Genomic DNA, 16,402 nt, shown 5'->3' with positions numbered 1-16,402 from the left:
TTCTGCAAACCATATTGTAGCAAACGTGTCCTAGCAGACATGTTTCAACAGACTGTTACAGAACACCAGAGGATGTTCAAACTTGTAATTCCATTCAGAAAGCAAACTGGCTCCAGAAACACGCCATACGCTTGTCAAAAGAAGTTGAATTTCAAACACCGATTAGTCACAACGAACAGCTTTTGGGCAAACTTGCAGATCACAATTTACCCTCTCACTTATAAAACAGATTAACAAGCCTTTTGGAAAACACGCATTTGAGAAAAGTCGTCATATAAATAATATCATCTCCGTGTGCCCGGTGTGTCCATAACACACCCCCACATGTTTGCTCATTTACAGCCTGTTGAAATCATGCCTAGCAGATTCTGTTTCAAGAATGGCCATGAATACACTACAAAGAGACAAATCCAGCCACAATTCAGAAGTGCTTTAGGGGCCAGGCCTTGCGAAGCAAGACTGCAGTCACATCCTGGAGGCTCAGTGTGTGTGTGGGGGGGATGCACCAAAGCACCTGCTGCCACGCAATGTTTAGAAGAAGAAGAAGAGTTGGTTCCTATATGCCGCTTTTCTCTACACGAAGGAGGCTCAAAATGGCTTATGGTCACCTTTCCTTTCCTCTCCCCACAACAGACACCCTGTGAGGTAGGTGAGGCTGAGAGAGCCCAGATATCACTGCCCAATCAGAACAGTTACTTTATCAGTGCCCTTGCAAGCCCAAGGTCACCCAGCTGGCTGCATGTGGAGGAGTGCAGAATTGAACCTAGCATGCCAGATTAGAAGTCCGCACTCCTAAACACTACGCCAAACTGTATTGCTTTAGTGTTGCCCCTGATGTTACTTTGTTCAGCTCATGGCCTGTTTGCCAGGTGTGATTAAATAGTCAATTTATTCACTGGCTGTTCTGTGGTTTTCAATCTGTTTGTGTGTGTTCTGCATGAATACACTAAGAGCAGCAGGGGATCAGATGCCAACTTCCAGCTTATTGCAGTCAGCTTCTGGTCTCCCAGTTTGGGAGTCCTGGCCACCTGCACACCTTGGCATTGGGGCTGGGGAGCATAAATAAGAAACTACTTCACTGGGGAATAAACTAGGAACAGTGTTTCAATCTATGTGCATGTGTAAAGTGCTGTCAAATTGCAGGTGGGCAACTGGCAACCCCAGCAAGGGGCTTTCAAGGCAAGTGAAATACCAGGGTTGCCACTGTCAGTTCTAGGTTGGGAAATACCTGGAGACTTTTGGGGTGGAGCCAAGAACAGGCAGGATTTGAGGTGGGGAGGGACCTCAATGGAGTATAATGCTATGGAGTCCATCTCCCTACCCCACCCCATCCCAGCAGGTTTTTTCCTCCAAGGGAACTGATCTCTGCCACCTGGGGACTGGCATTCCTATGGAATGCAGAAGTTGGGTGCCATGGCCTTCTTGTTCAAAGTCTTCCTTGGTGGTCTCCCATTCAAGTACCAACCCTGTTTAGATTCTGAGATCTGACAAGATTTGGCTATACTATGCCATGCCATATCTTGGTGTAGTGATTAAGAGCAGTAGCTTCTAACTTGATGAGCAAGGTTTGGTTCCGCATTCCTCCACATGCAGCCAGCTAGGTGACCTTGAGCTCGTGTCCCCTGAGGAGTCATATCAGGTCTCCCTCAGCCCTACATGCCTCACATGGTACCTGTTGTGGGGAGAGGAAGTCAAGGCAATTGTAAGCTGCTTTGAGACTCCTGACAGAGAAAAGTGGGGTATAAAGACCAACCTCTTCTTCATCGTCATTCTGCTCAATGCCTCCCACCCCTTCAATTGCAAAGCTGGGACAATAAAATTACAGAACAGAAACTCCTCCAACTTCAAGATACAGCAATTTTTCAGGGGGATGGGGGGGGCACACACACAGAATCTGACTTCCAGCTCATCTAGGAATTGACTACTGATTTCCCACCTGCCACCCCCAGAATAATTGCTGTGTCTTGTCAAGGGAAGACAGAGATGATCTTACACTTCTCTGTGTCCCAGCTTTGCAAAGTGATTTCTCTGAGGGGGCGGATGGGTCAAAAACCTATGCCTAGTTGAGCTAGGAGTGGGCTACTGATTGAGTCTTAGCCAGGCTGATATACAGCAAAAATTCTTACATGGGAGGTAAAAATCAGACTCTCAGATGATCCCCTGATCAGTGAAGTGTCAGATTCTGAACAAACCTGTCTGGCAGCTATTCGCAAAGTACCTTAATATATCTGTGTTTGAATTATGGTCCGCCTTAGAGTTTGAAACATGGGGTGCTGGACAGGTTTGCAGCAAAAATCTGCGGCATCTGTAGTTAAAATGACAAAGCTGGGAAAAGAGCAACAGCTTCAGTAAGCAAGAGCACAAACAGATGCAAGGAAAGGCATGATACTGCAGCAGCAGGAATCACCTAATAGGTTATCCTGTACATAAGTATCTGGGACCAAGCAGCACTGGAAAAAAATGTCTAAGAGCCTACCTAGATGATACCATGTTCCTGAGTCCACCACAGAGAAATGCACCATTTCAGAGTTTGTTTTCATGTGCCCAAATACATGGCTGTTTCAAAACATGACTCCCAAAAAGCCATAGATTGGATTGTTTTAGGGAGCAGAGCAAACTATGTTTGGGAACAAACCTTCCACATAGCCCTATATCCTGTAACAACAGAAGGTGTGACTTCAAAATCAGCTGCATCAGAACATGGCTGAACTTCCAAGTCCAGAAACATGGGTGTCAAAACTGTATTTTGTAAGAAAACAGAATAGCACCATCTCCTGGTTGGAGGTGGCACATCTTCGCGGCTCCTGATTGGCCCTTTCGAGTGTCAGTCAGGGAGGTGAGGGGGCCGCGAGAAGAGCGTTTGAAGACGTGGCGGCCGGGGGAAGAGCCTTCGTCGGTGGGAAAGGAGCAGGCCCACTGTGTCTCCACCTGCTCCTTTCCCACCGCCAAAACCGGGACATCGGAAGGGGGAGGGGGGAAAGGCTTCGGTGCGTGGCGGGCCTGCTCCTTTCGCCGCGCCAAAGCAGAGACCTCGGGGGGGAGGGGGGAAAGGCTTTGGCGCGGCGAAAGAAACAGGTGGAGATGCGGTGGGCCTGCTCCTTTTGCAACACGTAAGCAGAGACTTGGTGGGGGGAAGGCTTCCACCCCATCTACCCAGCCAGACCCCCCTCCCCACTACCCTCTGCCACTGCTTCCCCGCCCCACCCACCAAAGCAGAGACCTCGAGGGCAAGGGGGGTGGGGGAAAGGCTTTGGCGGCTGGGGGAAGAGCCTTCGCTGGTAGGAAAGGAGCAGGCCCGCTGTGTCTCCACCTGCTCCTTTCCCACTGCCAAAGCCGGGACATCGGAGGGGGGGAAAGGCTTTGGTGTGTGGCGGGCCTGCTCCTTTTGCCACACCGAAGCAGAGACCTTGGGGGGGGGATGCTTCAATGCAGCAAAAGGAGCAGGAGAAAGGAGCAGGAGAATGGAACCTGCTCCTTTTGCCATGCCGAAGCAGAGACCTCAGGGGGGGGAAGGCTTCCTCCCCATCTACTCACCCAGCTCCTCCTCCCCGCTACCCTCCGCTGCCACTTCCCCGCCCCCACCCACCGAAGCAGAGACCTCGGGGGGGGGGGGTGAAGGGGGTTGGGTCAAAGGCTTCAGCACGGTGAAAGGAGCAGGCGGAAATGCCGTGGGCCTGTTCCCAGGTCGCGCCAAAGCAGACTCCTTGGGGTGGGAGGGGGGGGAAAGGCTTTGGCGCGGTGAAAGGAGCAGGCCCCTTCGCCGTGCCAAAGCAGCGACCTGGGGGGGGAAGGCTTCCACCCCATCTTCCCAGCCCACCCCCCTTGCCACTACCCTCCACCGCCGCTTCCCCGCCCCCACCCACCCACCTACTCTTCACTACCCATTGCTACCTCCTCCTCCCCCAACTGGACCTTCCCTCCCCTTCCTCCCACCCCTGCCCCGTCCCCTTTCAGCCCACCTACCTACCTCCCTTCCTGCCTTCCTTCCATTATTCACTTTGTCCTTCCTTCCTTCCTTCCTTCCTTCCTTCCTTCCTTCCTTCCTTCCTTCCTTTCCGTCCATCCACTCCGCTAGCGCCCACTTTATTTTGGGTACAGTGGGCTTAATATCTAGTAGGTAATAATTATGCTATATAATTATGCAAACTTCTTAACTTTGAATCAACTACTGCCCATCAAGAATGCTGCATTATTATTAGCATTCAATAAGAACATAATGACTATCAGACAACACACTGTTAACCCCCCATGCCCCAATTTGATCATCGTTGTTCCCTCAACAAAGTAAGTTCCCTTTTGGACTACCCCCTCCCCCCAATGAGATGACCCTTCATTATTTGCTTCTTGTTTCCCAAATATATACCTAGCACTTATGGCAATTTGAACTTCTCATCATATAACAACAAAGGTAGACAAGACAGAGTCATAAAAGAACTGATATATCTGCTTTTTTCCCCCTGTCATTTTTTAAGTTTTGGGACATCTGTTCTGATAAAGAGTTCTGAAACTTGGCAGAATGTGAAGCCGTGTGTTTCATTGTGGTTGGCCTTAGTAAAAAAGATTACGCCAATTTTATTTCCTGTTCTGGATATATTGCAACTTGCTTGCTTATGCTAAGCCAGTCTAGATCTGGCTGGGACTCTTGGGACTCCTCTGTAAGCCATCTTGAGTTTTACAATGGGGGAAAAAAAAGATCAGATATAAATGAAAGCAATCAATAATTAGAGAGAACAACGTGTTCTAACCACTGAGGTGCTAGAACATCATAAACCACGATGTCACATTCATGCAAAGCTTATGATTGGTGCACAATTCTTTTTACAATGAACATAAAAGTGGAATGGAAATTCCTTAAAAATCGGGAAGGGAAAAAATCATTTTCTGAAGAATGAATAGTGAAGTAAGATTCCAAAGCTGGGCCTTTCAACTCCTTTCGTTTTTTTCATTAGTGTTATGCAGTCAATGGATGAAAATGTCACTGGAGACTCATAACAAGCAATGAGCAAATTAGAGGCCAATTGCCTTCCTCCAAACTTACTTTCTAAGAGAGGAAAAGAAAGTACCTTGGCAAGTGCAAGAGGAAAGAAATGTATTTCTCTCTGGATGACAGTTAGAAGCTAATTGGACTGACAAATCTTCTCTGCCTTCCTCCATCGCGCATCAAGAAAGTAAGTATTCCCAGGGCAGTGCCTTCTGGGAAAGTGTTAATCTGTGAACCTCAGGATAAACAAAGTCCAGTGGGGCAGCTTTGTGGGGTTTTGATAAAAAGATGAGAGGCCCTTTGCCTAATTTCAAAAGGAGAGCCTATTGGCTTTCTTGAGGATCACTTAATCCTTCTACCTTAGCACTCATAATGGAAGAGGAACTTTATCCAACCTTTTATACTCTGCCCAAACAGCTGATTTCAGCTTTGAAGCAGCAACACATACCCAGCCCCAGAAACTGGCTTACGGAGAGGACACAGTGCCAGTTATGCTCCTGGAAACCTCTATCTCATAATTCCTCTGCCAAATTTAAATTTTTAATCACTGGAACAACATCAAGAAACAGACTCAACTGCAATGGCTTTGACACTGCTCTGTAGAGGCCTATGAAAATGAAATGATTATTTAAACACACAAATTTGCTTATGCAACTATTCATAGAATAATAGAATCATAGTTGGAAGGGGCCATACAGGCCATCTAGTCCAACCCCCTGCTCAACGCAGGATCAGCCCTAAGCATCCTAAAGCATCCAAGAAAAGTGTGCATCCAACCTTTGCTTGAAGACTGCCAGTGAGGGGGAGCTCACCACCTCCTTAGGCAGCCTATTCCACTGCTGAACTACTCTGACTGTGAAAATTTCTTTCCTGATATTTAGCCTGTAGTTTAAACCCATTACTGCTTGTCCTTTCCTCTGCAGCCAATGGGAACAGCATCCTGTGCTCCTCCAAATGACAACCTTTCAAATACTTAAAGAGGGCTATCATGTCCCCTCTCAACCTCCTCTTCTCCAGTCTGAACATTCCCAAGTCCCTCAACCTATCTTCATAGGGCTTGGTCCCTTGGCCCCAGATCATCTTTGTCGCTCTCCTCTGTACCCTTTCAATTTTATTTATGTCCTTCTTGAAGTGAGGCCTCCAGAACTGCACACAGTACTCCAGGTGTGGTCTGACCAGTGCCGTATACCATGGGACTATGACATCTTGTGATTTTGATGTGATGCCCCTGTTGATACAGCCCAAAATGGCATTCGCCTTTTTTACTGCTGCATCACACTGCCTGCTCATGTTTAGTTTACAATCCACAAGTACCCCAAGGTCTCATTCACACACTGTTACCTAGAAGCGTATCCCCCATCCAGTAGGCAAGCTTTTCATTTTTCTGACCCAGATGCAGAACTTTACACTTATCTTTATTAAATTGCATCTTGTTCTCATTTGCCCATTTTTCCATTGTGTTCAGATCTCGTTGAACTCTGTCTCTATCTTCTGGAGTATTTGCCAGTCTTCCCAGTTTGGTGTCGTCTGCAAACTTGATGAGTAGTCCTTCCACCCCCTCATTTAGATCATTAATAAATATGTTAAAAAGTACCAGACCGAGCACCGAGCCCTGAGGTACCCCACTACTCACCTCCCTCCAGTCTGATGAAACACCATTGACAACAACTCTTTGAGTGCGGTTCTCTAACCAATTTCCTATACACCTAACTATCTGAAAATCCAGATTGCAGTCCTTCAATTTATCCATCAGAACATCATGGGGAACCTTATCAAAAGCTTTACTAAAATCCAAGTAAACGACATCAATCAAATTTCCACGATCCAGCAAACCTGTCACTTGGTCAGAAAAGGAAACCAGGTTGGTCTGACAGGACCTGTTGGAGACAAATCCATGCTGACTTCCTTGGATCACCAAATTGTCCTCCAGATGTTTGCAGATCGCTCCCTTTAATATCTGCTCCATTATCTTACCCACAACAGATGTCAGACTCACTAGTCTATTGTTTCCCGGGTCATCCTTCCTCCCTTTTTTGAAGATTGGAATAACATTTGCTCTCTTCCAGTCCTCCAGGACATCTCCAGTCCTTAAAGAGGTCCCAAAGATGATGGACAAGGGTTCTGCAAGTTCTCCGGAAAGTTCTTTGAGCACTCTCGGGTGCATTTCATCTGGCCCAAGGGATTTGAACTCATCCAGTGCAGCTAAATGCCTCTCAACAACCTCTCTGTACATGTCAACCTGCCACCCAGACACTATCTCTTGGCTACTGCCATCTCTAGATGTGCCTAAACACTTTGACCTGTGGGAAAAAAAAACAGATGTAAAATAGGCGCTGAGCCTTTCTGCTTTCTCTGCATCCTCTGTTAGAGTTTGTCCATCCCGCCCCACAGTGGGCCTATTGCCTCCTTTACTTTACATTTGCTCCTCACATAACTGAAAAATCTTTTCTTGTTACAGTGGGCTTCCCTGGCCAATCTTAGCTCACTCTCAGCTTTGGCCTTTCTGATGATTGATCTACAGTGCCTAGTAATCTGTAGGTACTCTTCTTTAGAGCTCTGTCCATCCCTCCATTTCCTGAACATCTCCCTTCTCTTTCTTAGTTCCTCTTGAAGTTCTCTGTTCATCCAAATAGGCTTGTTAGAGCTCCTGCAGTGTTTTCGTCTTTCTGGGATAGTCATTGATTGAGCATGCAATAGCTTTTGTTTGAGTAGCGCCCACCCTTCACATGCTGCCTTCCCTTCCAGCATTCTTGTCCATGGTGCTCCCTTCCCTTCCAGCATTCTCGTCCTGGAGGCATGCTGTTCAAAAGGAGGTCGCACCTGTCCTTTCCAAGCTGTATTGCAGGGGAGTCAGTGAGAGAGTTTAACTGGGTGGTGGCCTCAGACCAAGGCAATGAGGAGAATGACACCAGAGTACCCCTTCTAAGGCAATCTGAAAAATGATGACTAATCATAGACCGGGATGACTACATAACACTTGTTTGCACCTGTGGCTTCTTATCCAGCAACAGAGAGATGGTTAATACAGAACACTTCCTTGTGTGTTTACATCCTTGCTGGAATTAAACGTTTTGGGTTGCAGTCTTGGTAACAAGCCCAGATCTAAGGGGTGCATCAATAGTATCACCTGCAGGCCATTTTCCTGGATCTCAGCTCCACTGAGCAGACTAGGTATGGTACTGAGATCTACTTAGGATTGCTCTCCAGGGAGAAATGAATTCCAAATATAATTAGATCTTTATATCCCAACTACGAAGATCTCATTCAGCAAGGCACTAGGACTAAGGTATTATTTGCCACGGTATTATTGATTCTACAAACGAATAGAAAAAAGCAAACAGATTATATTCATTTTGTGGGAACCTTCTTAGATCTTGCTGTCAGTGGGACATAGAGCAAAAACTCAAACAATTTGTATTTCATTTTACAAGTTATATTTACATTGTTGGAGAGGTCCCTTCTGGGTTTGTGTGTGTGTGTGTGTGTGTGTGTGTGTGTACATGCACCTTTTGCGGCTGCATGACATCTCACTCAACCCAATTCTGTGTTTTATTCATCCGTTGTATTTTATTATTCAGCCACTTTGTTGAATATTGCTTAGGAATGTTATAAATCAGAATGGACTTTGCATTTGGACGTGGGCCGTTTGATCTAACAAAACTTGACAAGCATACTTCCCTGACTAATATTTAGTTCAACTCTAATAGAATAATGTCTGGTTGGTAAATACCAGCTGAACTTCCCCCCTCTTCCCTCATAAAAAACCCCCAGAAAACTACCTCAGTCTTCCCCTACTATGAATGTTTTGATATATTAAGGGAAGGAGTTTTAATTGAACATCATTATTTCCAACTGGTTAAAGCAAGAAGAAGATACCACTTAGAAGACTAGCCGGGGAAGGTCTTGAACTTGGCTACAGAAGTAGAGCCTCTGTTTTAAAAAACACGCCAGACAAGACATAACTCTCTGTTAGATATGAGGAAGTCCCATCTACCAGCTGGCACTCCAGGACATTCTGCCACTCCACGCTGAAGTACCTGATAGCCATATGTCTCTGTGTTCTACCCAGAGCAGAGCAGCAAAGTGAAATTCCCAAAGAGGATATTGTTAATACAAGAGAATCTGGCATGCCAGGGCCCCGAGGTCTCTGAGAGTAATTTAATACAACACATGTCCTTTCCAAACAGGCCAGAGCTTGAAGACAAAAGCAAATGCAGGTGTTAAGAGGTCAAAGCAGCCCTTTTATTCGGGGTCTGCAAGCTGCTCCGATGCAGAAGTGCTTCATTAAATGAGGTGTCACAAACAAGAAATCCCAAGTAGGCAAAGGAGATATTTTTAACTAAGCCAGTTTCTATTGGCATGTGCACCTACAGACATTTCAGTCACCCAGAATTCCACAGAGTTCAGAATAGGGCAGCTAGCTAAATTGCAGCAAAAGATCCTTGGGGCAAAGGAAGTGGTTTTTTAAACCCATTTAACCTAAACAGTGGCCTAATCACAAGCTTGTTAGCATTTCAAACACCTGCTCAGCAACACAGTCACCCGACAATCTTACAGCCTGTTAGGACTGTTGTAATTACTGTGCCACAAGAGTTTTTTACATGCCGATCCAAACCTAATACGAAGTGGACTGTACAAGGCTTTGGGCATAACCCATGTATAAGCCATCTCACAGTCAATACCTTTCAAGGGCAACACAGCTACCGTGGCCTGTGCCATTCAGAAGAAACAGAAAAACCCTTCCCGGGATTATCAGTTCTCAAGGCTCCGAATAACATGTTTTTCATTCTGAAACAGTATTTAATAAAATATCATTCTGTCACTATTAATCAGAAGCCCAGTGGCACCTTAAGGACTTGGCACACGTTGTCCTGAGTCAGAGCTCCGCTCACCAGGCACGTAGACCATGCATTTATCTCATCCGCAGTATATTCATGCAGAGAGAGACAAGTAATAGGGAGATGGGAGTCAGGAGGCTTTAACAAAGGTAAACCAGTTAGAAACCGTATCCAACAAAAGAGAACCCCATCAAGTCAGAGACAATCAAATTTATATCACTGTTAGGTGTAGAGTTAGGGAAACGACAAGAGCCTCTTGTGGCGTAGAGTGGTAAAGCAGCAGATATGCAGTCTGAACGCTCTGCCCATGAGGCTGGGAGTTCAATCCCAGCAGCCGGCTCAAGGTTGACTCAGCCTTCCATCCTTCCGAGGTCGGTAAAATGAGTACCCAGCTTGCTGGGGGGTAAACAGTAATGACTGGGGAAGGCACTGGCAAACCACCCCGTATTGAGTCTGCCATGAAGGCATCACCCCAAGGGTCAGACATGACTCGGTGCTTGCACAGGGGATACCTTTACCTTTACCTAGGGAAATGACGTTGAATCCATTCTATATGTCCTGAAGAATTACGCAGTGCTGTGCTGTTGAGATGGGAGAATGTCATGTTGCTAAATTCCTTAATGTGTACCTAGAAACTGAAGCTGAAGGAGAAAGGTAGGCCAAAAATGTCCTTACCAATTTGTTTTCTATGTACAGGAAACATATTCTTTTAAAACCCATCTGAAGACTCAAACATTTGTATTTCAGGAGGTACAGCCCATGTGCACACTAGAATAGTCTCTAAAGGGCAATAGAAAGAGAGAGGAGATGAACAGGAGCCCACAATAGGAATGCCAGCTCAAGGTTAGGAAATTCCTGGAGGTTTGAGAGTGCAGCCCGGGGAGGGTCGAGTTTGGCGAATGCAGGGCATTCATTCGGATAAAATTCCATAGAGCTCACTCTCGCAAGCTGCCATGTTCTCTGGGGGAAATGATTTCTGTGGACTGGAGTTCAATTACAAGCAATGCAAGAATGCAAAACAGAACACCAATATGAGCTCTACATGGGGCTGCCCTAAAGGATTTCTTTTTAAATAATTGGAGGAGAATGCTGCAGCCAGGAAGATGACTAGGTGGGTCATGGGGGCTATTTTACACCAGCGTTGGGCCATCTACACTGGCTCCCAATTGGTTTCCAGACACAACTCAAAGTGCTGGTCTTGACCTTCAAAACCAAATATGGCTTGGTAGCAGCATGCCTGAAGAACTGCCTACTCCCTTATGAACCCACCTTCAACTACAGACATCTTTGGAGACCCTGCTTCAGGTGTCCTCACCTTCTGAGATCAGGCAGACAGCAACCCAGGAGAGAGCCTCCTCAGTCAGGGCACCAGAGTCACCTCCCCAGGACGTTTTGTCCATCCCCTTCTACTGTCATCTTCCACCATCGGGGGAAGCCTTTTTGATTTTGTTTGGCATCTCCTCAGTAATCTCTCCTTCCAGACCAGTGTTTTAATTGTTGTTTGTATGCCATTATGCATATTTTACACTGTTTTTAATTTGTTTTAATGAAATGTACATGTATGGTGGTTGATTTTAACAGTTTTAAAATGTGATTTTCAGGGATGTTTTAAATTGTTAGCTGTCTTAGTGGCTCTTGTGAGGGGAGAAAGGTGGAATACAAATGTTGCAAATAAAGAAATAATTAAAAATAATGAAGTGTGCTCTTTCTAAGCACAAACAATTCCAAGATTCAAACCTCTTTGGTGTAGTGGTTAGGAGCGCGGACTTCTAATCTGTCATGCTGGGTTTGATTCTGCACTCCCCCACATGCAGCCAGCTGGGTGAACTTGGGCTCGCCACGGCACTGATAAAACTGTTCTGACCCATCAGTGATATCAGGGCTCTCTCAGCCTCACCCACCCCACAGGGTGTCTGTTGTGGGAAGAGGAATGGGAAGGTGACTGTAAGCCACTTTGAGCCTCCTTTGGGTAGAAAAAAGCAGCATGTAAGAACCAACTCTTCTTCTTCATCTGGAAGAAATTACTGACAGAGCGGTTCCTCAGTGTAACAGGCTTCCTTAGGAGATGGTGGCTTTTCCTCCTTTGGAAGTTTTAAAGCAGTGGCTAGATAGCCATCTGACAGAAATGATGATTTTTAGAATTTAGGCAGATTGTAAGTGGGTGGGCAGAAGGGATTGTGTCTGAGCTTGGCTCTTGTGGCCCTTTCTTGCATGCCCAGGGAAATGCTGATCGCCACTTAGACCCATTATGCACGGGGGGAATAACGCACATTCGGGGTGGAATGGCGGCGACTAAAATCACCGATAATGCACGGAGCCGACTGCAACCGGCCGCAGCTTCGGTGCTCGCCGCCGAAAAAGTCGCGTCAGTGAAACGCGGAAGAAAGCGCAGCTTCCGGGTGATCGGGGCGCAACCAGAAGCGGCGCCCGGATCGCCGCGTGCATAATCGGTTACTCTGGGTTTTGCCGCTGCTGCGCCCCGCCCCGTGCATAACCGGTGTGCGTCGCGTCTTCCCCCTCCACGTTTCCTCCAGACCAGACTGACCAGGGATTCTGTTTTTTTTTTTTGGGGGGGGGGGGAGAATCATCTGGACATTTGGGGTGGACAGGTAGTTGTTAATTTCCTGCATTCTGTAGGGGTTGGACTAGATGACCATGGAGGTACATTCCAACTCTATGATTCTGTGAGTTTACAATTTAATTAACTGAGGTCATTCAATTTTAAACCATCTTATCCTGCAGCTTCAGTTTAGATAACATTCTACTTTGCCCCTTCCCCATCAACACAGAATACAATGTGCCAAAACTCAAGAATAGATTCTGATGTACTTTTTAAACTTTACTTTTTAAAAAATAAATTGTCTTTCCTCTCAATTATATGACATCCCTATACAAGTCTGTTACCATTTGGACAAGCACTGAAACACGTTAGAGGAGCAGAGTTTTCCTTCACATGCAAAGTGAACACTACAGCTGCAGAAATTGTAAATGGGCAGCCCAAGCCATCCTGAACCCTAGCTGCCCACTGATCTAGTGCAATACAGCTTAAACCAATGTAAAGAACCAAACAAAACCATCAGGCGACTGAAAGGGAGGATCATCTTCCATTGTGACAGCAATAAACTGACCTGCTCTTGAGAAACAGTGAGCTGTAATGGAGGGGCATATTGACTTCTATCTCCCTTTCAGTGGGAAGAGTGAAGTGTCAAGAGTTATTGCTTTAATATCAGCCAAGATGAGGCCATTTGTTGTAGTGTGGGTGAATCCAGGAAATCATTGCTTTAACCATGTTTTTTAGAGGCTGCTCTACTCTTTATTAAATCATCCAGATGCTATTTCAAGAAGACAATGGCTCCAGTATGTCTTTCAGGCTGCCATGTATATGAGGTAGGAAACATTCTGAGAAATATTTGGATGGGACTGTTTTACAGATTAAATAAAGTGAATATTTGAGTGATCACTGATACAAAGTTATTTAATCGGATTAGACGAGCTCAAAAAAAATCACAAATTCTCATTAAAGCATGAAATATTGAAAAACAAGACCTGGTTCTTGATATTTAATTTCTGAGGCCCTATAGGAAAATCACCTAAAATAAGTCAATAGAAGGATTCCTATTCTATACACCAGTGGTCCCCAACCTTTTTATCACTGGGGACCGGTCAAAACTTGAAAATTTTACTGAGGCCCGGGGGGGGGGTAGTCTTTTGCCGAGGGATGTCACTGCCACCGCCTGAGCCCCTGTTCCACTTGCTTTCCTGCGGGCGACTGCTCAGTGCCATGCCAAGGGGGAGCCCCAGCCATGGTGGCCTCTGGAGAGCACCAAAGGTGAGCAGAGTGGCAGGGCAGCCACTGAGGCAGCAGCTGGAGAGGAGGACAAGGAGGAGCCCCGGCCCGGTACCAACTGATCCATGGACCCGCACCGGTCCCCGGACCGGAGGTTGGGGACCACTGCTATACACTAATAGCAAAATTGACCAAATCTTTGGATATTTTAATCTGACTACTGGAGTTATGAACAAGCAAGACAGCTCTTTTTAGAATACTGAAAAGGACTCCAAATTTGCAGGGTTTGGAGGTTCAAAAAACCCCAAAATGATGAGGGGCACCTATACATTTAAGCAACAAATTCAGTGGCTGTTGCCAGGCAGCCACAACATTTCAAGATTGCTTTAGTCAGTAAAGGGCTGGGGGAGAGGGCAAAGTTCTTTTCAGGCCTATTTTTGGCCTTTGTGGGTAGATTCACTGGGGCCAGGCCAGACTAGGGTTACCAGCTTAAGGTTGGGAAGTCCCTGGAGAGTTTGTGGTGGAGTCTGAAGAGGGGAGGGTTTGGTAAGGGGAGGGTCCTCTGCCAGACATAATGGCGTACAGTCCATCCTCTAAAGCAGGCATTTTTTTCCAGGGGGACAGATGCCTCTAGTCTTGAGTTCAACTGTAATTGTAGGATATCTCCAAGTCCCACCTTGAGGTCAGCGACTCTATGCCTGGCTGAAACTTCAGGGAGACTTAATACCACCCGTTTGTGACTTAACTAGGCCTGGATGCTTACTACTGTTTTGCAGCAGCCACCCTATGAAACCCAGTGTGGTATAGCTGTTAATGCTTCAGAATAGGGTCTGAGAAAGCCGGGTTCAAATTTCCATCTTGCTGTGTATGTATGTATAAGACTAAAACAAATAAAACAATATATGCAGTGGTCCATAGATAATGAAAGACGATAAGAATTTGGGTCTCTAGTTCTCTGGTGGCGTAAATTTGGCTCAAATTTTCCTTGCTGCTACTGCAAATAATGAGACATTAACTGATTAAGGGTTGGTATCTGATAATAAAAATACCATTTTGTCTAAATTGCAGGGAAGTTCTGGCCATTCAAAAATCCCTCAATATATTTGGCTCTCGGCTCCAGGTATAGTGGACAATCCAAAACATAATGATAGAGATCTTGCTGTGGAAGCTCACTGGGTGATTTTGTTATGTAGATGGAAAGGAAGAGAAGAGAATAATATGTTGCTTTGGTCCCCAGGTGGGATGTAAATAAATAATAAATGTAGCTGAAGATGTGAGACAAATGAAAGGTAGGATGGTGAATGGCTGAGAAGGAGAGAATGGGGCAAATAAAGGGAAGAGGATATGGGAGTTGCCAGGGGAGGGAAAGAGGAAATAGTGTGGGGAGGGAGGTACGGGGGGAAGTGAGGCAACCCTTCCCCAATTCCTTGACATGTCCCTACCATGCCAGTAGGCCTGGATCAATGGCTGGCACTGCACATCGGGCCATGGTTTTCCTAGGTAGAGGGGGGGCAGTTTGAGCCAAATGAGCATATAAAAGTAGGCTGGCTGCTGACTGAGAAGGATATAGCATTACCAACTCTGGGCTAGGAAATTCCTAGAGATTTGGGGGTGGGAAACGGCTGCTTTGAGGAGGGGAGGGGCCTCAGAATGGCATAATGCCACCGACTGTATACTCCAGAGCAGCCGTTTCCTTCATGGGAACTAAGGTTACCAATCTCCAGATGGGGTTGAAGATCACCTAGAAATATGACTGCTCTCCAAATCATCAGAGGCTCTGGGGACTTCAGAAAAGGGAAAGAGGAAATAGTGGGATGGGGGAAATGGGATGCCTCCTGTGAGTCCTTGTCCTTCATATCTGATATTCTATAATAGCCAAGTCATCCAAAGACCTGTGGACCGAGACAGATCTTTCTACAAACTTGAGCTTCTACAAAGCTCCAGCTTTGCAGAAAACATTGAAGTCTTTAAAAACAAAAAACCACTTCAGCATTATAAACCCCAAAAATGATGAAAGAAGCACCTGTAGCGTTAAGAAATGGATGTTCTCCCTTGCTGTTGTTAGGCAACTACAACATGCTTGGTTTCTGTAAGTAAAAGGCAGGGGGAGCGGACAGGGCTCTTTCCAGGACTGTGTTTGCCTTTGAGAAGAGACTCATTGAAGCAGGAAGCACTGGCTGATTAAATACAACATAACTTGCAGGTCTCAACTAGGTCTGGCTGCTTGCTAATGTTCAACAGAAAAAGAGCCAGCAATGGATATATTTGTGAATAGTTTCCTCTGGATTACCTTCACTGAATATCAAGATTTAAACAGGAAAAAAGAGAAACTTTTTTGCTTATTTGTTCATTGTATATGCATAGCTATTGGCCATGCATGGATCGTTGGTTCTTTTTCTGTAACATATTGTCTTCATTGCTAATGTTCAACAGCAGACACACTATGAAAGCTGGTGTGGTGTAGTGGTTAGAGTTGCAGAGTAGGCCCTTGAAACCCTGTTCTGACCTGGAAACACACTGGGTGACTTGGCCCACTGACACATCCTCAGTCTAACTTACCTCACAGTCAGAGCCAAGATTGAGCAGTAAGAGCATTGGGATGCTTCCCAGTGGTCCAATGGCTGGTCCTCTGACAGCAGGGCTGAGCCAGACCCACCCAAGCCTTGTGCAGAATGGGAGAGGCAGCAGCCAGCTAGCCTGAGGAGATGCAAGAGAGACAGAGCCCAGCTCACCAGATGCAAGTGCACTTGAGGCACTGGTGCTCGGCCAATCCCTCTGTGAGGTGATACACAGACT

At 46.1% G+C, this 16,402-nt stretch overlaps 1 protein-coding gene across 40 annotated transcripts in view; it reads right to left on the bottom strand.

Annotated features, from left to right (window-relative positions):
* Nucleotides 1–16,402, bottom strand: part of NRXN3 (neurexin 3) — a 1,515,064-nt gene that overhangs the window by 155,414 nt on the left and 1,343,248 nt on the right. The gene's annotated exons all lie outside the window — the stretch shown is intronic.

This window comes from Paroedura picta, chromosome 2 (assembly GCF_049243985.1).
Source record: "Paroedura picta isolate Pp20150507F chromosome 2, Ppicta_v3.0, whole genome shotgun sequence".
In the NCBI taxonomy this organism is placed as follows: domain Eukaryota; kingdom Metazoa; phylum Chordata; class Lepidosauria; order Squamata; family Gekkonidae; genus Paroedura; species Paroedura picta.
This window is presented reverse-complemented; position numbering and strand designations above follow the sequence as displayed.